The following is a 24,135-nucleotide window of genomic DNA, read 5'->3' on the forward strand; positions in this document are numbered from 1 at the left end:
AAGACTATTGTGGTGTGGAAATGTACCCTGGTTCTCCATTCCTGGCCAGAAATTATCTAGGCCAATTATCCAGTTTTCAACGAATGTTATGAAAAGACACACCTGGTAGAAAAATGTGAGTAGACAAGAAACGTTCGAAAAACACAGAGGTGTAACTACAGTAGTTCTAGAGTTTTAAAGGTTTGGCAGTAATCGAAAAAGACTTTTACGGGCTTAAGCAGAAATGCTGTTGCTTTGACCCCTTCAAAATACATTCCAATAAAGTTACCACATGCAGCTTTGGTTCTCAAAATCCCATTAGCATCTCTAGTAGTTACAGTTACATTGATTGTTTGAGAAACCTGATGTAAAATACAAGGGTGTTACAATGGTATTTCTGGCCTGCGTATTTCTGAGTTAGTTAAGAGCTGCAGCCTAAGGTGCCCCAGCTGTCAGTTAACCAGCCCAAACACTGGACTTGAACCATCTACTGTACTTATAACTACCAAAAACTCCTTGTGATTTCAGACTGTGGCACCGTCTACTTGGATCTCTACTTCACCTCCAACAAAACCTTTGTTAAAGTATGTCCTTTTCCGAGTAACATACTGATAATAATAATTATATTTATATACTTTTAAACATTCATTGTAGCTTATAATTAATAATTAATAATTGCTTACACTTATATAGCGCCTCTCCGGACACTCCACTCAAAGAGCTTTACAGGTAATGGGGTCTCCCCTCCACCACCACCAATGTGCAGCCCCACTTGGATGATGCGACAGCAGCCATAGTGCGCCAGAACGCTCACCACACACCAGCTGTCAGTGGGGAGGAGAGCAGAGTGATGAAGCCAATTCATAGAGGGGGATTATTAGGAGGCCATGATTGGTAAGGCCTATAGCAAATTTGGCCAGGACTCCGGGGTTACACCCCTACTCTTTTTGAGAAACGCCCTGGGATTTTTAATGGAGTCAGGGCCTCGGTTTTACATCTCATCCCAAGGATGGTGCTATAGTGTCCCTGTCACTATACTGGGGCATTAGGACCCACATGGACTGCAGGGTGAGCGCCCCCTGCTGGCCCCACTAACACCTCTTCCAGCTGAAACCTTAGTTTTTCCCAGGTCTCACATCCAGGTACTGACCAGGCGCACACCCGCTTAGCTTCAGTGGGTTGCCAGTTGTGAGTTGCAGGGTGATATGGCTGGTGGCATATGGCATCATATACTGATGAAAGCAGTATAGAGGGTGGGGGCTGGTTCTCAACGCAAAAGGCGTGAGAGTACGTGACAAGCTACCCCGTCACACTGTTGAAGCTGATATATTGTGGTTTTGTTTTTTTCCAAAATTAGCTGGATGAGATCCTTGGATTGATAAACTATTAAAAAGCAAACGGGCTACAGTATATGGCCTCCTCTCATTTGTATCTTTTCTTATGTTCTTATGAAGGAGGTGACACCTATCCTGCAGACCAGCTTCCCGCGGATCTCAGTCTGTCTCCTCTAAACTGGTGGACATATGGAATGATTCATATACACCCACAAACATATGTGAAAGTGGGCTGCTGAGAGGTAAGGTTAAGAGAGAGATATGTTGCTTTATTTACTAATACATTATACGCCAACACGTAGGTATTCTAGACAACTAAAGGCTCCACTTTTGAGCATTACTGTATATGGGAGATGCTGTGAAGGACTTGAGAAATATAATAGACCCCTGAGTGCTCATTGATTCTACAGACCCAGCCATCTAAACACTTGGCAGTGCACTAGAGTCACCTGTTTAAGAGACAACATAAATTATTAATTTAATCACTTACTTTAACTTATACATCATCTTTATGACAAGCCTTTGCTCTGGAGTCTGTTTCGCGTTGGAAGCCAGAGTCGTTACCTTCTGGAGACTCACGGCGTGCTCATTAAAGACTTGATGTAACGAGCCACAGCTGTAACAGGGTTTACGGAGTTAAGGTCTGAGAAAGACCGAAATGGCTCTCCAGAAGACTGATTTGGAGTGTGATCTCCAAGTCACTTCCTCATCTAGGACTGAGAGATGTGTCTGGTACCCAAACAGGGCCCAACTTGTCACAACAATAGAGATGAAATTGGATAATTAGTTGCAACAAAATAAACTGGTCAGGGAATCCAAGTTACAGTATCTTATAGAACTATGATTTCAATTTGTTCTTTGCTTCAGCTTTAATTCTCCTTTTATAAATTATAGACATTAAAGTACAATAAATGCCATCCCTTGCTATACACAAAATTAAACTATTTTTATTTTTTATTTTGATCGGCTCTTCCTTTGATTGTGATTTGTAACGAATTATTTTATCTCTTGATAGTGTATTAACATTACAACTTCTGTAATTGGCATGGAATTTCCTCTGGGTGTTGACTGGTCATGTGTTCAACACAAGCATATCTCATTGTTAATGGATGACAACAGAGGAGCATGCCAATAAAATATTTTTATTCTGATAACAGTGCTTTTGTGTGCTGAAACGTGATACAATAAAGTCTTAACATACAGTATGGATGCAAAGACATCATGTGTATATCATGAGCACCATGTCCTCTTTTAAGCTATTTGCAAGAAATCGCAATTGACACTAACTTAGCTTAAAGTGTGCTTCCTATTTATTAGGTGTAAAGCCTCTTGTGCAATCAGACAACAATAAACAAAACTGGCTCTTGCTGATCCCAAAAGGGCATCTACAGGACAAGGAGACAGTCTGGTTTCAGGAAAACTGACTATGAGCTCTAAGGTCTTTCAGAAAGTCTGAGTAAGTCCTTAAATGCCTAGAAACAGCTACAACTACCTCGAAACAATTAAGTGACTGAGTCTCTACGAAATCTCTAAAACGGTTTGAGATTTCAAGGGGAAATTATGTTTCATATCTTTCCTCCACATACTCTGCATTCAGACAAATGTACTGTATGCTCTGAATTTCAGGAACTTTTGAGATGGTCATGCCTTAATCTGGCTGTTTTCACATGGAACAATCATGTACTACTGTCTGTACAGTACATTGCATAAGAAACAGAGTATTTGAAAGAAATGTTTTGAACGGCTACAGAGTACAAGAAATCGTTTCTCTCACAGGAGATTTAGCTGCCTCTGCCTGGAGCAAAGCATTGCACTTTGTGCTGTTGCTACATTCAGAGGTGATGCACCATAAAAAAGGAGCTCCTTTGTAGTAGACTGCTGTTCCTCACTGTACCTTTCTTTTCACTTGTTGTTAGGATGTGTAGTTCCATTTACTGACCGAAAAGATAGGCAGTCATAAACGTGGCTCTTGGCTCATTACATCTCAATATAAAGCCAATGAATTCAGAATAATCACATTATCATCGGCAGCATTTCATTTCATTTATTTTTCATGTGCCTGGCCAGATGGTGCCATGGCTGGGGAACAAAGCTTCTGTTACCGGAAGGTTCCTGAATCAAGCCCCAGCACTGCAAGAGACCAACCTCCCTAACTTGTTGGATGAGAGTCCAACCGTAAGTGACTGAGGCCGGACCTACCAGTGTACTCTTCATCATTCTAGTCTCTTTGATGTCTCTGTGTGTACATGTGTTTATTAAATGACTGACTGTAAACAAAATAACAAGGAAAAGATGTTCTGAACTGTTACAAGGTGCACTGGCACAATAACTGGTGCAGCCTGAATATCTTAATGGGCTGGAATATCTTTACTTGGCAACAAAAACAGAACAGAAACAGGTAATTATAAAGACTGGATGGTCAGAAAGAAGCCAGAAACATGCAATTATAAAGACTGGACAGTCAAAAAGAAGCACACCAGGATTCAAGGTTCTAACAATTAATCCAATTAAAAACACAAGCCAACAAAACAGGAATGGCATTGCTCTTAATGAAAGCGTACATTCCAAAATTAACTTAGGGAGACTCATCTCCAGGTATCGCCGTTCCAGGCCTGGCCCAAATCACTGAAAAGTTGGTTTACACAGTAAAAATAACTAAGCTGTCAATTAATTTAAAAGTACTCCTCGGGCCAATTCATTTGCCGCAGTATTAATCAAGTTCTGTCAAAAAAAGCTCATTACGACAAGGTATCCCGGGTGTACCTTAACAGAACACTTGCTTTTAATTAAATCACATTTCCAAACTAATTAGACGGCTGTTGTTCAGATGGGTGTACCATGGTGTATTAGACACTGTAAACAGTCTATTGTGTTTTCTAAGCTAAGACTGCAGAATTCATTTGCTGTTTCTCGCGGACCGAGAGCAACAAAAGTGCTGAGTCTCGCTCACAGTTTTAAATGTTTTAAAATCCAGGCAAAAAGCTGAAAGCTTATGCTAGACCATGCAATAGCACCGATCATCCTAATCGCATCCAGGTTTACATGATGTCACATCTGTGAAGATGTGATATACCTTATTATCCACCTTATCAATTGTTAAATATTGTATCAAAGTATCGATGATCATTCTGAGTCTTCAAAACAAATATGATTTCTGTTGTCCAAAAATTGACCACATTACCACATGACCTTCTCATGAAACAAGATATACTGGAAAAATATCAGAAAGGTAAACTTAGATTTAGGACCAACATGAGATAGGAGAAAATTTGGGGTATTCTGTAAAGCTTTCCTTAAAAAGTAATCATTTTCCCTATATGGATAAGAGGATCACAGCAGTGAGCAAAGCTCATTAGCAATAGGCAATTGTACAAAGAAAAATAATCAGGTGTTCCTGATTGAAAAATAAATAGAATGCTATCATAACTGCAACAATAATACACTCCAGGATGTGTTGTAAAAGATATCACTGTCTCACACACCCAACTGAGTATTACAGCCTAACTGAACCACTGTTATCTGCTGTATGAGAGGATACCTGTCAATTTAATCTTCCTCTATGTAATTTCATAACAGATGGTGCCATTTAAAATTGCTTATCACATTTTCCTGTAGGTTTTGGAACAAACCTTTCAAATGAATTGGGTTTCTGGGGGGAATTTTCAATTTACAATGTTAACAGGAGACACTATTATTCTTTCTTTAAAAAAGCTGCTTAGAGGTAAACAAAATAACTTGTGTTATCCTGCAATATAAAAATCACTCATTTTAGGAGAGGAATCTTGATACAACCATGATACAACCATGAATCACAGTTACTTCTTTAGAGTGGAGCCCAGGGACTCAATGACTGGCAGTCACATCTCTCATAAAACACAATGGATTCGTTTTCAGCCTAACCCTGTAGCTGTTGAACTTTTCCATCTCAATAAATACTGGTCTTTCTCTCCCAGCTAACACAATATGTTAACAAGTTATACCTCTTCTTTCTTCATCTTGTTGCAGCAATGTAAAAAGATGTCCTTATTAATGAAACTAGATTTGCAGCGATAACCTGAGTTTTTGTTGTGTTTTCTAATCTTACCTCAATGCAATCTTTTAATGTATTCCTTTCTCTTTATTATGTATCCCACTGTGCTACATTACCATTTTATTATTTATGCAATATTATCATTATTTTTATATCCTAAAACTTTCATGTTTGAATAGTATTTCTTTATTTTTTCAACAATCGTAAAACTACTATTAACAGTTATTAACAGTTGTATAAAACTACTATTAACTACTAATGAACAGTATTAAATATCTGTCTCATGGGAGACCAGGTGCCTCATTCTTCTTCAGACCACTTTCAAATACCATTGTTTGAATCAGCAGGCCTCCAGTCCTTTCACCATGTTATTTACTCTGCCTGTGACTGAAACCAGTTTCTTTAAAGCTCACTTCAAGATATAAATTTGAATCAAATAATGGAGAGATACTGGTGGTTCACTGGAATTCTTCACATTTTCCATGGCAATATCCCATGCTATAAGAGCGACTGTAGCAAATGCTAAATCTGTGAACTACCTCCTTTTTCCTTAGTCTTATTAAGATGTTGAACCTGGTCCTGTGTAATTCTTCAATTCTTTAACAAGAAGCAGATCCCACAGCGTAATGGTTAATACTTTTTGGTCGTTAACAAAATAATATATAACTTTGCTGGCATACTGTACATGACTACAAAACAGCTTTTGTGTTAATATATCAAAAACACATCTAAAAAAAATCTTCGTTTTGCATTAACTTACTAACCAGGAGTCATAACTGTAAAAGACGTACAGTATAGCTACTGTACCTACCCACCCAAACCTAAAACACCATGACTTACTAAACAATGCATACACAAAATCTCATCTATTCTTTTTCTTTTTTTCCCCATACACATTCGGCGGTCTTAAGTGAAATCTTTATTTACGAAACCCCAAACGAAATCCGTCACCCAAACTTAAAACACCTTGAAAAGAAGAGAAAGCCTGAGGTATTTCCTCTATACAACCTCTCACCATTCCGAGTCGCCTGCTCTGAATGGACTCACAACCACCAGGCTATTGTGCCAGAAGAGGAGGGGTAGGGCCGTGTCTGCTTTGATCCCAACAGGGCACTGTTGGAGCCCGACTCTTCCTCCTGCTGCAGGTCTCACAGCGTCCGTGACAGAGACAGCTGCAGCTGCAGAGATGCTTCTCTGGCTAACAGTACTACTGCTCACAGGCCTCTGGTAAGGTCTGCAGCTGCAGAATATGGCTGAGAGACCCTGACCGACACAAACTCCTGCACGCCAGGCAGCTCTCAGCCCATTCAGTATTACCAATAGGGGAATCCTGAACTGAGTTTCTGTAAGGCCAGACTCTGTGTGAATCTTCACTGGCTGACTAAGCCACCCAATAACCCACTGTAGATTTCTCTAGAGGAAACTGATCTGTAATCCACCTACTCCTGGTGATAAACAACTGCTTGCCATATGATTGTGTTTAATTATAATTAGAAATGATGTCAAAATTTAATCTGACTGGATACTGGTATCATCAAATGTCACGTGTTTCATACACATACTGTAGAAGGCTTGCCTTACTGAAAGAGGGATGTCTTATGCAATACCTGATGAAGGCTCCACAGCCGAAACATTGTGTTTCCTTTCTTCTCTTTTCAGCATGGAATAAACCTTTACTTGTTCCTTTGCAGCCTACGCATGCTGACGCAGCTCCCTACTTGAACTGCCTCATGCAAGGCCATGCAATTCAGAGCTAGACATTCTTATAGACTGAGATGCCAGTATTCCAAAAGTGCTGAGTTACATCTTTACAAAATATTAGCAACAGGGAAGTAAAATTATGTTTAATTAAAAGGAAAGCAATTTTTCTTCTTTTGTAGCATAACTAAACTCCACTGCCCCCCCACTCCACCTCCACAAATTCAACCTGCTGTTTCAATTGCCAGCCAGCATCATACAGCTCAATCGATCCACAGCAAACTGTGAGTGATATTGTAACAAAATCATACTGTGACAGAAGAAGGTAAAGTCTTGTTAGAAGGACACACATCAGCACTAAGGACAAAGCCAGGGAGAGGAGGAATCAATGAGAAAATAACCGCTCCATGTCAGATCATTACACCCCGTGACAAGTCTTTTCTGTGTGGTGAATTGCTTGATTCAACATTTTAGGTGCTGTGATTTCTAGATGAAACTCTCTTTTTGCATTTGCTCTGCCAAACTTCAAGGCATGCAGCATGCCGTTCCAAAACATTTTAAAATAGCGTATCAAAGCAGATGAATGACTTAAAGGGCTTTGCAAACGTATCCACCACCTTCTGACGATGCCCCGTTCTGATGAATTCCGAATGATGTATAGTACTGTACTGTATATGCATTTTCAAGTAAACATTTCTAAACTAAACATTTCTAGTGAAGTAAGTTAATCTCGGCCAAAACAAAAATGCAAAGAAGAATCCCAAACTGATAAATGTTGCAAAGAAAAATCGTCAAAATGGGATGAATGCTTTTGCACAGCCCTAATATTTCTAATGCATACAAAAGACTGCTTTCAAAATACAGGGGAACTTGTTGCAGCTTCACGGCAACAAATAGTTGTTTTTGTAAATGTCTTTGTAGACTGTTTTTTGTCACAGTCTGCTGGGCCATTGCTTATCCCCTATAAGTCAGCCTTTAAATCCTGCATTACAATTCATCTGTGCACAATATACCTTCTGTTCCAGTTAAAGTAAACTGCATTGCTGAAACACTGTGCTCAGTGAAATGGGGTCAGAAAATCACTTCACCTGCTTTTCACAGCACCTGTCTTACACCTAAGTCTTTAATGGTAATCACTACACACATCTGAAAAGCTTGCATTAATACTGCAGAGGTTTTACAAACCACTTGTGATGCCTGTAATTTTCTGAGTAGTTTGCACAAAAATTAACTGTCACACAGTAATTTATGTGGGAATAAGATGATTTTGAAGCCATAATTATTCCACACACGATATTACACACTGTCAAAACTAATGTCCCATGACGGTAAATACACATAAATGTGATGAAAGTCTACGGATGAAAGCCAGATTAAGTGCACAGTCTTCTTCATATACATCCATAATGATGAAATGATACACATTGTTTGAATGAGAAACTCCTGAGAAAATGTTAATTATAAGAACTAAAAACAAACTACAGCATATGCTGCTACCTTTCAGGAAATAAAACAGGGCTGAAGAAATTCAAAATGGGAGCAAATATTACAATCCTGTAAAATACAGTATTTAATGCAAGAATTAACACAATGATTAACACAATTGTATGGCAATTGAATAATATCATTCATGTTCCTCTGTCTGTCATCGTGTGCCTCACTGAATCTGTTTGTATATTGGTGCAAAACTGCAAAAATTACATTTATTCATTGATCAATATCATCTTTTCAATGACTGAATTGCAATGCACCCTTTTAAAAATAAACGAGTCTTGAACTGTGTGCTGTTTCTGTGTCCAGAACTCTCAGGTGAGACACAGTCAGGTGAGTCTGGACATGAAACCACAAAAGGCTTTAATCACCACTAAGAGGCCTACCTAAAATATTGAATTTAATTGTCAGATTAGACAATTTTGTTTATAACGGTATTTGTGTTCTAATGTTATTCTAATTTGTATTTTACACAGTGAACTAATGAATTGAAAAAAATCAGCATGGATTTACAACTTACCAAGCCTGAATATACACAACCCAAGATGTGCTTTAGCTGTGCTTTTGGTGCAGAACTGAATTCTGAATTACGGCTCAATGGAATAACTTGGTGAAAATGTGATGATTTACTTCTGCTCTTCCCTGCACCATGAGTGTGCAACTTAATCACATACACACTTAATAACACAACACAAATGACAGCAAAAGTAATGCTAGATTTTCTGAAGATGTGTTATTATCATAGTATCACCCGTCCCATAAAGAAAGCCCCATTATGACGCAGTGAGAAATTTAAAAATCTGTTGTAAGCTCCACAATGATGTACTTTGTTAAGTAACAAATGTTTGAGACTGATATGAAAAACCCCTAATTTAGTATTGAAATGTTATTCATTTTCCAAGGAAATGTATCTGTGTTTTCTATTTCCACTCTGTACTTGGGGATAGAGCTATCCTTATACAGTACTTACAGTACATTACATTCCCTTTTTTCATATACTGTAATGTAAATGAGCCAGCTAACCCCTTACTGAGGACAAGGGAAAGATTTGCAAGCAAGGTGTATCAAACAAGCTCCAACAGCCAAATGAAATCAGATAAGCCTGAAAAAGAAGTTGGGAATTACCGATATAAGGAAATCAGACGTTACGCTAAGTGGAGTCGCGAGCCTCTCAACACATTTGATTAATCTACTTAAGAAGGAAACTGCCCTGTGTTTTTGTATAAACCAAAACAAACATGTTATGTGAGTCTTACTACTTCTCATTCCCAGCTTGTCACTTAACCTCAGACCCATTATCCCACCTCATACGCCATCAGTTACCAATCTTTGATGTAATTTTCCAGAGTCTGCAAATCAACCCCCAGTTGTGATCTGCGCAGTATAAGCTTGCTAGGCCCTGAAGATTGTTCCTAATTGACAACCCTATGCTGTTAAACAATGAGCACAGCTGTTCCTTTTTCTTCACATTTGTAGCCGCTGTTTCTGAGTGAAAAGAGAGGGAAAACATCACTGAAGATGTCAGCCCAAAGCAATCTAAAATCTTCTGGAATGAACACAATCTTGTCTTTATTCTATGTGAAGATGCAGTTAGTCAAGCACATAACAGACACTGCAGTGCAAGAAGTGACTGGAGGGGAGACCAGAAAAAAACAGAAAGAAAATCAGTCATTTTCATGAAAAAAATACCCAAATGACTCTGAAACAGAAATCTCTTTAATGGATTCACACTGATTTTATAGTGCTTTTGCATCCAAGTGCTTTTAGAATTACCATGGTCAGGTAATTATACAATATAGTTTGTTGTCTCTAAACAATTCAATCTATTTTTACCTTTGATGTACAGTATATATAAATTACATATTTTTAAGGCCAATGAATTTTGAAAACTTCTGTTTAATCGCCTTTTTTTTATAAATTGGAGAAAATTGACATTACCAAATTTTTTATTCACTATTTGTAAATGAGCAGTTACAACATGTCAATACAGCAACGAAAATCAGTAATATGTAGCAAAGGTTGTTTACTGTATATCTTGAGTTGCAATATTAAATATATGCAATTAAATTAAATACCTGTATATTTAATATATGTAATTTAATTATCATATAATCAAATAAAAACAAGCTGATTGTGGAAAGGTTGGAACTCAATTACTTCAAGTAATTATTAATACATACAGTACTCTCTGTTTCCAGATCTTGTATCTTATCATACTTCTTGTCATTTCATTGAATTCTAGAGGACAACTGTCCTTCTACACCGAGTGAGTGCAGATGTCTAACTTGTCTCTACCCAGGACAGTGCTAACCAGAGTAGAAGTCACGCAAGGTTGTACTAATGTCTCGGAATAGAAACAATCTTGGTTATAGTTTTTGACAAAGAAGCATTTGTAGACAAGACATACCGAAACTAACGGGTATAATAAATATTATATATGTAATATTTAAATCCATCCATTTTCTAATGGATCTTATCCAATACAAGGTCGAGGGAGAGCCTGAGCATATCCAGGCAAGCAAAGGGCACAAGGCTGGAGAAACCCTGGACAGGACACCAGTCCCTCACAGGTATTAAATATACAGTTTAGGACAGGTGAAAAGAAGAGAAGGTTATTGGGCCCAGGTAGCTTTTTTGTCTACTAGTATCTAGGTGATCCATACATCTCAAACAGCAAATGGCGGGGCAGTGCAGTGGCTCTGTGGCTTTTGAATTTGAAGTGTGAATCCCGGTGCCGGCAGAGGAATCCTACTCCGTTGGGCCCCTGCGCAAGGCCCTTAACCCCAACTTCCCCAGGGGCGCCATATACTGTAAATGGCTGACCCTGCGCTCTGACCCCAAGCTTATCTCCCTGTCTGTGTGTCTCATAGAGAGCAAGTTGGGGTCTGCGAAAAGACCAATTCCTAATACAAGGAATTGTATACAGTATGGCCAATAAAGTGATCTTATCTTAAATGTCGGTCTTGACAGCATGGTTGGGTAGCTTGTTCCAGACTCCCACACCCCTCCGTGTAAAGCAGCACCTCCTGTTCTGAGTTTTCAATGCGCTTTCCTGTAGCTAGCATGCAGAAGAATTCCTTAGGCATCGCATGAAGATTTTTTAACACTTTAATCAGGTCCTCTCACAGTCTTCTGTGCTCAGGACTAAAAATATTCAGTATTTGTATCCTGTCAAGGTAGATTATGCAGTTACTTAAAGGTCAGGAATGAACTTGGTCACCATTCTGGTCTCTTCATTGATATTTAAAATATATTCTAGAGGGTAATCGATAGGCATTCAATGAATGAAAAACTCTACTGGTTCTATTTAATTCTACTTAATGCTGACCTACAGTACAGGCACTCGTGGCTCCTCCAGAAATATATCTTTATATTCAGACTGCCTCAGTTCCTCTACTCCTGTGCAAGTTCTTCACTCAGTAATTATCTTGGCCGGCATCCAATTTACAGCCTTTTCCCTGAACTGCTGCGCCCCCTTACCACTCTATCCCATCCTATCACTCATCTTCTCAGGTTCCTTAATCATCCCTTCTTCCCACTCTCCTACCTCATGTGCTGTCCCTTTACCAAAGGAGTGGTAACACACGTGGTACCTAAGGCCAGAAGGTCTGCCCCAGCTCTGACCAGCCTCTTCAAGACCCGGCGATAGGTCTTACAATTCCCCCTTGGACTAGTTTATATATTGGAGTGTTTCTGTTATTTCTTACGCTGAACCCCTTTATTCGTGGATTTCTTTAAGTTAATACTGCTCTACATTAGGGAACATGGTGAGACACTGGTTAGCATTGCTGCCTCACAGCTCTGGGGCTCCGGTGGCTATCTGCATGAGTTAGCAAGTTCTCTCCACGTTTGTGTGGGTTTCCTTTATGGTGCTCTAGGTTCCTCCCACAGTCAAAAGACATGCTGGTAGGTTAATTGGCTTATGTAAAAAAAAAATCGGCCCTTGCGTTAGTCTGTGTGTTCCTTGCGATGGACTGGCCTGCTGTCGCGGGTGTATCCCATCTTGCGCCCATATGCTTCCTGGGACAGGCTCCAGGCCACCCTGACCCTGAACTGAATAAGTGCTTAGTAAAAGTGATGTGTTGATGATGTGCTCTACATTACATGCTTGCACTTCATTACAACGGTAATTGTTTTACAGTTCACTCATTGCTGTGCTGTATGCCCTCTTGGGTAAAAGCATCAGCTCCACAAGCCCATAATAATAGCTCCTAGGATAAAATATGCATCTTAAAATCAACATTTCACAGAGTTAGGAAACTAGTGGGAATACAGTATATGATATTGATTAAAGAGACGATGCAAAGGTAATTTTTCTATGCTTTTCAACTGCTACTGAATATGATGCAATATGCCCCTACTATGCATGTAAAAGACAAAAATAAAAACATTCTTCCATTGTTAGAGAATTTCTTACTCCTGGTAAGGGACAGCAACCCAGAGCAAATCGCAGAAGCACAGAGAGGAACTAAAACCTGGGCAGGACTCCAGTCCATCACAGGGCCAAGCTCCTGACACAACTCTTCTTTCATATTGTAACATTAGACTCAGAGCATCTCAAACTCCTCTTGCACTCTTCCTACAAAGTTATTTGCCATGGCATTGTCTCGGTTTAGAAATCTTTCTTCTTTCTAAATCCAAAAGAAGAAAACCATTTCTTGTTTTGTAAAAGAAAATATTTATCCATTACTATGGTTCACCGTTCCTGCCAGCATCCCAAGGACACAACTAAAATAATCTACAGTATGTTGTAAACATCACTTGGTTTTATAAAATGTATGGAAAAATACATTTAAAATAAAAAATAATTTTAACGTCACCCTGCTTTAATTCAAAGGAGCACAATGCTCTGGATGAGAACCATGTAGTCTTAAGGTAATTCGTGCCTGTTGACGGTGTATCCTTCCTTGTGCCCACTGCCTGCTGGGATAGGCTCTAGCTCCCCAGCGACCTTGAATTGGACGAATCAGTTAGAAAACGGTTAGAAATAGTCTCTGCAACTGAAGCTGGCTCAGAGGATAAGATATTAAACATCACAGATACAGTACATATAGCTAATGTGTCTGCATTTATGATTTGTAAATTTCCACACTTCAAGCACAATTAACGTTCAAGCAAACACCCATCCATTTTTCCTCGATAAAAAGCAGACAAGTTGTTGTGCCGGACCACTTTTTCTTTTGAAACTTATTTATGTGACAGAATCAAACAACATTTGTCTTTTCTACGTGTTTATTAAAACAATTTAAATGTACCAGTTAACTTCAAGGAGGTATGATTCACTGCAAATGAAATGTCATCTTTGGCCTTTAATGTCATCAGTTATATCCATTCCTTAATTTAATTTTACAGTCACATAAACAACAATCGGGACATTGCGACTTTTGTCAAAACAACCTATTGCTGACTCCTTATCTGTACAAATGCAGCCCTTGGAAGAGCAATGTATTTTGACATGAAAAACTAGGTCTTTATCCCCTACAGTATCATTATTCTTTAATCCTCACTGTTACACAAGGTGAAAGAGAGGTAAAGCTCTTTATTCCATTGTAAAAAACACTGACACTCCTTTAAAAGATTTAGCCCTACATACTGTAGAGGATCTGAAATACAGTAGTGTCACACACATTTTCCTCAAGAGGTATTAAAGTGGCAAACCAAATTTTGTAGACACCAGGTAGTATTGTAACAAGATTCCCGAGCATAATTGCATATTGTTTTTTAAGGAAAATATCATACCTGTAAGTACCTTAGGAAGATTGAAATAAAAATGACATTCAGCTCATATACAGTAGCTCATTGTCTTTTGCTTATTGATGCAAAGATCTCAGCCTGCCCTTTCATCTGTTTCAGCATGACTAGGTACTGTAGCTTCTTCCAGACCCCTAATATCCTTTCTTTAAAAGTACTCAGGTTTAATGGATTTCTGCGTAGTTTTCAGTTCTGTCACCTGGTTCATGTTTCGCTGCTGGTTACAAAGAAGCCTGCTCAGTTGACTTTGTCAATTTGATGATTTTAAATACATGAATTGGGTTCCTTTGCAGTCTTCTGTGTTCAAGATTACAAGGGTTTCAGTTCTTTAAACCTTTCAGATTAGGGCATTCCTTTGAGCCTTGAAATGTACTGTACCGTTCTCTCTTCTGGACTTATTCCAAACCAACAATAATTTTTGTAGCCTGGTACACTGCATTATAAATGAATTCTCAATAACCCAATGAACAATTTTAATATAGCATCTCTTGATTTGTTTTCTGTTCTTTTAACAATATATCCTAACATGGTGTTTTCCTTTTTATTCTTATTCACAGTTACAGGATAAAAATAATGCCTATTGAACATAAACTCTCAAGTCTTTTTTTAAAGGCCGCTGTGAAGTTCAGCACTTCCCATCCATACAGTATACATTAAATGGTTTATGTTTTTGTCACCTGCATGGAATATTCTGAGCTTGTGTACATTAAATATCTTTCAGGTCTATGCCATTCTTTGGACTAAGCTAGTTTTCTTAGGCCCAGAATCTACAGTATATCGTTGAGATCTACAGTGTCTTTATAGTATATGTATGTACTGTATAATATGATATACAGTATACTGTAAGTAAAATCAGAAGGGTGGTCAGACCTCTATGGTACTTAAAATCTGACATTTTCCCCAACATACCAGAGGGTCCAAAAATATGTGTTATGTTTCACCAAGTGCCACAGCATCTTCTTTGCTCTGTATTGGTACTATACATTCTTAAAAGCTTCATGCACTCATTGAAGACATCAGGTACTATAAATTCACCAGTTGTAGCATTATGTGATGTCATGTAATACTGTACTGTTTTTGGTTGAACACTTTATGATCTAATGCTGATAATGAGCCAATTAAAATCCCCATTTTTAACTCTACCGATGGGAACCAGAATAGCTGTTTCAATCACTGGATGTAATTTTAATGAGAGCAAAATCACTACTTTCATCAGGTGGCAGAGGGATCCATTATAAAAGAACAATGAATATCCATCTTCTATCCGCTTCAGGGTTGTGGGGAAGCCTTTCCCAGAAAGAAGCAGCAGGCACAAGGCAGGATGCATCCTGAACGCCAGTCCATCGCAGGGCACCACAAGCACAAACACAGACACACACACACTGACACCAGGGCCAATTGCCCCAGAAGTCAATTAGCCTACCAGCATGTCTGTGGACTGTGGGAGGAAAACTGAGCATCTGGCAAAAACCCAGGCGAACACGAGGGGAACATGCAAACTCCACACAGACAGCACCCCAGGTGTGGAACTGAACCCAGGGCCCCAGCACTGTGGTGCAGCAAAAAACAAAACATCACAAAGCAAAAAAATAATCCATAAATAAAAATCTGTAATGATTAAAAAAGTTCATTTTTATTACAGTATATTGCTGTTTCCCAAAAGAATGGTTCTTCAGTTCTGTCAGCTACAGAATTCCTCTTAAATGTCCCTGCTGTAGAGCTTGTGTCTTAGAGCAATTTTCAGAGATATGAAAAATACTCCACTGGAGTGGATAATTTATTTCCACTACCAGTTTACCAATAACCACACTTGACACTCAAGAACACACTGTCTATTATTGTTTGTCTAATGCCTGGGCAAGTAACAGTACAGTAAGTGTGTGTGGGAGTGTGTCTTTTCTATTAAAGTCCATACAACGTAACCAGTCAGCAATTACTGTCAAAGTAACACGACACTGTGAAGAATGGCCACATTTCCTCTGTGGCTGGAGGATTTCTTTTTTTCTCACTTGCCTGTAGAACTAATTGCCCTTGATTGCTACAGAAATTAAATCCCCCAGAGTACATGAATGGTTTGTAGGCTCATTACATGAAAATACATTTAGTAGATGCTTTGAACAAACCAATGTCACATAAGCAAAGGGCATGATGGGCATTAAAGAAGGGTGCTTTTTTTTGCATGCAGAATGAATAAAATCTTTATTAACCCTCTGAAGGCACTAAGCCATTATTCTCATCATATTGTGATTAAGATTCATTTTTGGAACATATTCTATAATCATTCATAGCCTGGTCCTTCCATAGAATCAGAACCCTTCTGTCATCTTCCCATCCAATCTACTAGCATGTTACTGAGATGCTGTCAAGATTCTGACACATATTACATCCCAGCTGTCTGCTGACAAGGTTCAGAAACACTTCGAGCCTCTTGAAGATGAATTTGTCTGGGGTAGGCTCCCAGCTGGCTACATCTCAACAGCCCCCTTGTGAAAATGAAAGATCTAGCTTTCTTCGATGCTGGCTTGGGCGCTGCTGTTGGTAATTTATTACAGTATCTGAGCGTCAGAGGTGTCTTGGGCAAAAGCTATTAGTCTTTGGCACATATAAAAAAAAAAAAAAAAGATAAGTTTGTTGGGATGCTTGTTAAAGACGCTACTGTCAAGCCAAAAAAGAAAAAGTCATTTTGACTGGTTTGCTTAAAAGGTGATTTCAGTAAAGTGAGAACAGTGTAGGAAAGAAAAAACACTGCTATCTCCTCTATCAAGCGAACAAATGCAGCCAGAATGACAAAGCAGCAAAGCCTGGCTCATGCCAATGCTGTCAAAACAGGGGAAATAAATTGAAATGGAAAGTTGGAGAGAGGAGCAGCTTACAATCTATATGTTGCTGTCAAATGGAACCAGCTGCCGCCTTCGTACAGATACAGGTCTCCATCACATTAATTCAATGTCTGCTTGGAGTCATCTCATTTGCAACGCATCAGGTCGGCAAATATTAACCTTGGGCTTCGTTGAAATTCTCCTTGCACGGAGCAGGAAGTACGAAATGGGGAGGATGGAGGCGCAGTGAAGATGTAGCCGGTGTAAATGTCAGCAGCAGTATTAACACTGGAGTGTCAATCATTTCAGAGGCTTTTGCAGCTATATCAAAACCTATAAACAAACTGTGACCCAGGCGGCAGCGAGCAGTTTTAAGGCTTTGGTATTTAATAAAAAAGAAGCTGCGCTAAACACTCCTGTGATAAAAAAATACGAATTACATTCTAGCTAGCTGAACCCAAAAGAAAAACACTAGGCATTACTTCTTTAACTAGGGGAAGCATTCTCTCTCAAGAAATCTTTTTTTGAATAAACCAGTTTTAGAAAATAGATTCATTCTGCTGTTGATTTTGCAAAATGCTTGTCAACAGAACTATACTGCATATGCTACAAAATATAAAGAAGTCATTTATGTATATTGCAAATTTCTTTTCTTTGAAAAACCTTAAGGTCCATATGACAAATACTGAAATAACTGAACCTTAAGAACCCTTTGTACATTTGTCTTATATGTGTGGGGGGGGGATTGCAATAAAAATATAACTTTAATTCCCCAAACTACTGCTGACTCTAGCTTCCACTTTCAATGAAACTTATATTTCATTGTACAAATCATATAAATATAGATTAGCAGAAGTGTTCCACTTTTTCTCATCCCCCCCCCCGCCCCCCCAAAAAAGAAATTCACATCCAAACACAAAAACAAAAACACATCCAAAATAATTCATAGCATCAAGACAACATCCCCCCAAATTAACGTAAAAGACTTTAAATGTACTCTAAAAAATATCTACCCCCCTCACGATTTCAGACAAATACAAGCTGACAGTCACAGCAAGGAGAGTCCTGCAGTACAGTGGGGTTTTGACTGACCAGGCAGGAATTTGGGGCACTATTGAGCAAATCTGCACAAAGCACTAGAGTAAGAAAAAACTGCATTCAAAGTGACACTTCAACAGCTCATCTGAAATATTAGCAGCTGTCTGAGTGAAAACAATAACAAATTCAATATGTACAGTACCAACAATATTTCAGTAAGGTATTTCAATAAGGACAGTAGGTGTCATGGATGTCGCAAGGCATGCCGTGGAATGACAAGGAGAGCAGTAGAGACCCTATGTGTAGCGGTAAAAGGGGCAACATGAGGGTTAGCCCAGGCTCAGGGGGTCAGACGATGTCGGTAAAGAAACCTACGCCCTCAGGCCATGGACAGGAGCGACCTGGTGCTAGTCGGGTCTCATGACATCCGTACCCTCAATGCTGATCGAGGAGCAAAGCAGACACAGAAAGTAAATAGGCTACACAACAAGACACACCGAAAAGACATGAACAATCACAGGGAACTAGGAACAAGACAGAAGTAGAGCGCCCTCTAGGTGTACAGGGCATGACAGTAGGTCTATCAAAACCCACTACTGTATACAGTATACTGTACCACTGTTGTAACATGAAACTATGACACTGGGCGTTTACAGTATGTGCTTCAGCCAATACTTTTGTCAAATAATTCTTTGAGTATCAGAAACAGGCTTCTGTCTCACCATTTATACTTTATACAGTACAGTAAGGCTCAGAACTCTTCTGAAGTCTATGTATTCTGTAAGAACCAAATGCCGCAATTCTGATTTTCCATTTTCTTAATATTATTTTTCAGTTTTACATTGGCAACTTTAAAAATGGGGGGAAATGATTCTTGCTAAATACCTGTGTGAGAAATTCACACTGTTGAAGCTGTCTCCACAATATCCTTTAAATATCAGCTTGATGGGATCCTTGGATCATTAAGCTACTAGAAACCAAATGAACAAGTTAGGCTCAGTGGCCTCCTCTCATTTTTAACTTTTCTTATTCCACTTCCAGGCTATTACAACCATAGCAACTAAAAGTGACAGATTAGGTGCGGTTAATACACTCTTGAATACCAACTCACATCAAACTGCTCTACATTGCATACCTCAGTGAACTTAAATCAATTTTATCCATAATCTGTGTCTGAGCAGTAAAGAAAAATTATTCCAGTGTCTGATCATTCAGATACAGATCAGAATGTTCAAAATTAATATGGGTCATTTGCTCCTGTTAATCCAAGCATACTAAGTAGTTTGGGAGCCAGTGAATTTATTTTATGAAATCATATTGCTCTTTGTGATTAAAGACATTCTAAGAATTAGAACAAAAAAAACATGGAATGTCGACAATAATGTCCCCAGTGTTTGCAATACTGAAGTGATGCTAGCAAGACTGAACAATTATGAATTATCTGTACCTGCTAGTGTTTCAGTCCTGCATTATTTTCCTTAGTCTGAGATAAAACAATGTATCAGAAGACTCTTCTAAGGTGGATTTTTACATCAAGGACCACTTGAGGTGGGTACTATACAGTCAACAATACAAACAGGACAGTCAAACGAATATAACTGTAATCATGCAGCCATTCCAGACTTCTAGTGTCTGAGAAAGCTTATTACATTCTATATTCTTTGCAAATCTTACTTTTTTTTTACAAAAAAGCCACTTCAAGAAGTCAGATCATATTACAACACATGTACAGTATGTTGTCATAACTACACCAAAAGAACATTGTGTTTGGATCACAAAACACCATTATACTCTGCGGTGGTTTGGTGGCATTTAAGAGTTCTCCACTGAAATGTTAAACAGGAAAACACTGTCAGCAAAGTTCGTCTGGGGGTCTCAAAGTGATTCTTCTCAATAGTGCTAGTACTGCAGTCATTATAGGTACACTGTATGAACCCCACAGCTTATAATGTTATTCAATTTACAGTAGTTTGGGCAAGATTTTGCATTATGACATGTTTCACAAATTCAGTTTCACAAGGCACTCCCAAGGAAAGAGCAAAAACCATTCAACTAATTTATGACATATTATTTTAAATTTGTGGGCTAGAGACACGAATTCCAAACAAATTTCAACAGATTATTTGAAGAGGTTTTGATCAGCTTCTCAACATGGGGGACAAAACATCATGTGAGCGCCTCATCGGGTTTCAGAGGGAATGGAGGACATGCAGTACCTTAACTGCAGTTATGCAGCTGGAATATCTGCTTCTCGACTCACAGATTTCCACACAAAGTTAAGAAGTGCAATCCGAGTAGCTCCTCTCATTCTCAGGAGCTTATGTTGCACAGGAATGTACTGATCAACGACTTCTGATCCCTCAGGCACAGCATTCAAAACGCCAAGAACTCAGCCCATTCCTGCAAACAGTGGGTGATTTCAGGCGCTGGGTAATTCTGGGATTCGAGTGAGCAGGAGGCAAAAAACCCTTACACTCCCATCAATCATTTCTTGATTAATTAGTTTTTTAAGTTCAGATTTGAACCGAGTTCCGAGTGAATAATGTGAGATCGCTAGAAGTTGTCTACATAACAAGATGAAGTAGCTAACAACTCATTAATGAAACTCTGGGGGAAAATTCTGAAAATATGCTGTACACCCGATAATGAGCATATAAACTGTTTTCTTATTTATTCTTACTAAATAGGGTATACACTCTAAATAAATGTGAGAGCTATGGGGAATACGCTATAACTACACACTGAATTAAACAGCCCTGCTCTGTTTTAGAATCATGTTCACCAATCAGCACTTTCTTGTTATAACAGTTCTCTGGAAAACCACAAATTGAGTAGAGTAATTGAAGCTCATTATAATGAGGACCAATGTAACACTTCATTTGTAAATTGCACTATCATAAGAGAAGAAGCAAAAACATCAAATTATCAGTCTATGATGAGCATTTACTCAGTAGAAAAAAGTATTTGGTGAGTGTTGTTAAACTCTAAAATCAAGGCCTAAAACACAAATAATGAGACACTTTTTGTTTTCACATGTAATGCTACCTGTAGGTTTGCAGCAGTATGCTTTGCTAAAAGCACAGGAATATATAGTAATACAGCCTATAACATGATAACCTGAGACAAACTAGGAAAACCAGGGAAAATAAGCAAGACAGATGTGCAGTTTTATATAATAGCAATCAAAACATAAAATGCCCCCCTCTCCTCACAGACAAAAGATCAAAATAATCAAAACTTTATTTAAATGTGGTATAGCTACGACAATTAAAAAAGAAAGTTCAACTGCTTTCCACTTTTACAACCTCAAGCTTTTGGAGGTTGTGCCAGGTGCTCTGGTTTCCTCCCACAGTCCAAAGACATACTGGTAGGTTAATTCTATGAACTCTATGAATTGGCTACATTACTCTGCTCTCCTCCCCACCGATAGCTGATGTGTGGTGAGTGTTCTGGCACACTATGGCTGCCGTCGCATCATCCAGGTGGATGCTGCACATTGGTGGTGGTGGAGGGGAGTCCCCATTACCTGTAAAGCGCTTTGAGTGGAGTGTCCAGAAAAGCGCTACATACAGTAAGTGTAAGAAATTATTATTATTATTATTAATTGGCTTCTAGGAAAATTGGCCCTGGGGTGAGCGTTGTTCGTGACTGTGACTGTAAGTGTGTGCTCTGTGATGGACTGGTGTCCCACCCAAGATGTGTCCTGCCTTGTGCCCATTGCTTGCAGGGATAGACTCTGTCTCCCCTGCAACCCTATATTGGACACAGCGGTTAGAAAATGAATGAATGGATGATTCTGTAGTGTAACAGAATAAATGTGAAAAAGTCGTAAGTGTGTGAAAACTTTTAATAGTCATTGTATATAGATGTTTCATGATAACTTCATGCTATCGCTAAAATGATCAAAGCCTGCACCGCTCACATGTCAAAAATCTCTTCCATTGGTACACAAGGCACACTTCAAGATCTCTAACACACAGGCCTGGCTGTGCACAGCCTTCATGGAAATGGATAAATTCAAGTGTTTCTGTGCTCAAACTGCAAATGCTATAAAGAAGAACACTATGATCAGTGAATATACAGTAGAATGATTTAATAATATCCCTAAATTCTTGCTAAATGAACAACACATTTAAGATATTATAGACATATTTGTTGTTGTTGTTGTTGTTGTTGTTGTTGTTGTTTGTCTAGAACACGTGTATGATACTCAGGGACAGCGTTTTCCAAAAGTATATTAAAGGTCGATTCCCCGGGTGAGAGACTAAGAGCTTGGACCTTAAGATAAAGTCACAGAAAATGTAATGATCCTAAAAAGGACAAATCACTTTTAGAAGTAAAATTTTTCATGTCTTTATTTTTTAAACTGATGCATGTACAGTAAAGCATAGGTTAGGTGTAACAATTTCTTTAAATAATCCAGCACATTTACAGTACAAAGAATGTGGGACTAAACCATGTTTTATTTAGGTACGTTATGTACAGGCTTCAAACTGAACTGAAAATAATAGCATACAGGTAGATATTTACATCAACAATCTAAATATCCACCTGGTTACTTTTTTTTTAATAGGAAGTTCCAATGCAAAATTGAAGAAGCGAAACAATGAATAGATTTGGCTGTTAAGACACCTCCTGTATTTCAGCACAAGGATAAAAATCCTTCTACTGCATCAGTGTCATTTTTCTCCTTATAAAAAATATATCTAGATATAGATAAATATAGATCTTTTCAAATTTACTATTGCAATCTTTAATGTTGAAAAAGAAAAAAAAAGAAATCTGGACTTACAGTAGTTCAGTCATACATGTGCTTGGATGTGTGTGTGTGTCTGCGAATATAAAAGATACCAATTAATAAAAGATTCATTTGGGTTGTGGTGCACAAATAATATGACGTACTGTCCCATGAAAGTTTAGGTGTTCTCTAAGGGTAACAACCCCCTCCACACGGCCACTAATTTACTTCAAATATGCATCCTAAGAGAATATTTATTATTTAAATTCAACACAAAGAAATCTGAAACATTAGCAAATGTCTGCTGGGACTACCTATGTAAATTCCTAACTTCAAACAGATGGCTAAATGTGGCATATTGCCAGGCAAGGCACTGAAAGCTGTGAACAATAACAAGATCTCACCAAGGCAGTTAGATAGCAAATGCTTTTACAGTTAATTCTCTGATAGCAAATTAAGTAAAGTGATTTTATAAACAAGTCCGGTTAACCTGTTCACCTACACAGGGCTCCTAATTCAACTTGGATAAGCACAATTTGAAAAGGTGTTAATATGGAGTTGGCTGTTTTCGGACTGTTGTACGTAAAATTAATCAAATCTTGTTCTTGACAGTATTTGTCAGGCTGGTCAAAGCACAGCTGAATTCTTCAGAAAAATACTAGGTAAAGCTCAAAATTCCAGTTTGCTCATGTTGCCTGCCTACCTGGGCACAAGTTATGTAAACGTGACCGTTTTAACCCAGAGGCAAAAACAGATCACTGTCCGGATTGTATGGGGCTGATATACTGTACAGGATGATAAATGTCTGAACCATCACAGATCCAAAGCCATTGATAAAAATATAACTTGTTTCAACAGTAGAAGGCAAATTAAATTTTAAATAGAAGGTTATTTCAATAATGGCTCAGAAAAGAGACATTCAATCTTTTTAAAATACTTTAAAATACAATTTGGACTTGCACTGATAAAACATTGCTCTCTTTTACACTTGATTCAGAAGAGGAGTTCATCTTGTAACAGTTTGTAAGGAAAAACTGAAGTGCTTTATCAGGCAAGGCAAACCCTACTCAGAATGTCAGAGAGAGTACTCACCCATTAGACCAGCACTTGCTCAACCTGGCCCAGGTGTAACACTGCTTCTGCAGCTTTACAACTCTGGCTTCTCTGGCTGTTTTTGTCTGTACAGATTTATAAGGTGCTGACATTTTGGAATTAGATTTTCTGAGCTCAAGCACTTTTCCGCACTTTGCCAAATAA

At 38.5% G+C, this 24,135-nt stretch overlaps 1 protein-coding gene across 1 annotated transcript in view; it reads right to left on the minus strand.

The window, feature by feature from the left end:
* Positions 1-24,135, minus strand: part of epha10 (EPH receptor A10) — a 266,058-nt gene that overhangs the window by 175,533 nt on the left and 66,390 nt on the right. The window lies entirely within an intron of this gene.

This window comes from Lepisosteus platostomus, chromosome 13 (assembly GCF_059453375.1).
Source record: "Lepisosteus platostomus isolate fLepPlt1 chromosome 13, fLepPlt1.hap1, whole genome shotgun sequence".
Classification (NCBI taxonomy): domain Eukaryota; kingdom Metazoa; phylum Chordata; class Actinopteri; order Semionotiformes; family Lepisosteidae; genus Lepisosteus; species Lepisosteus platostomus.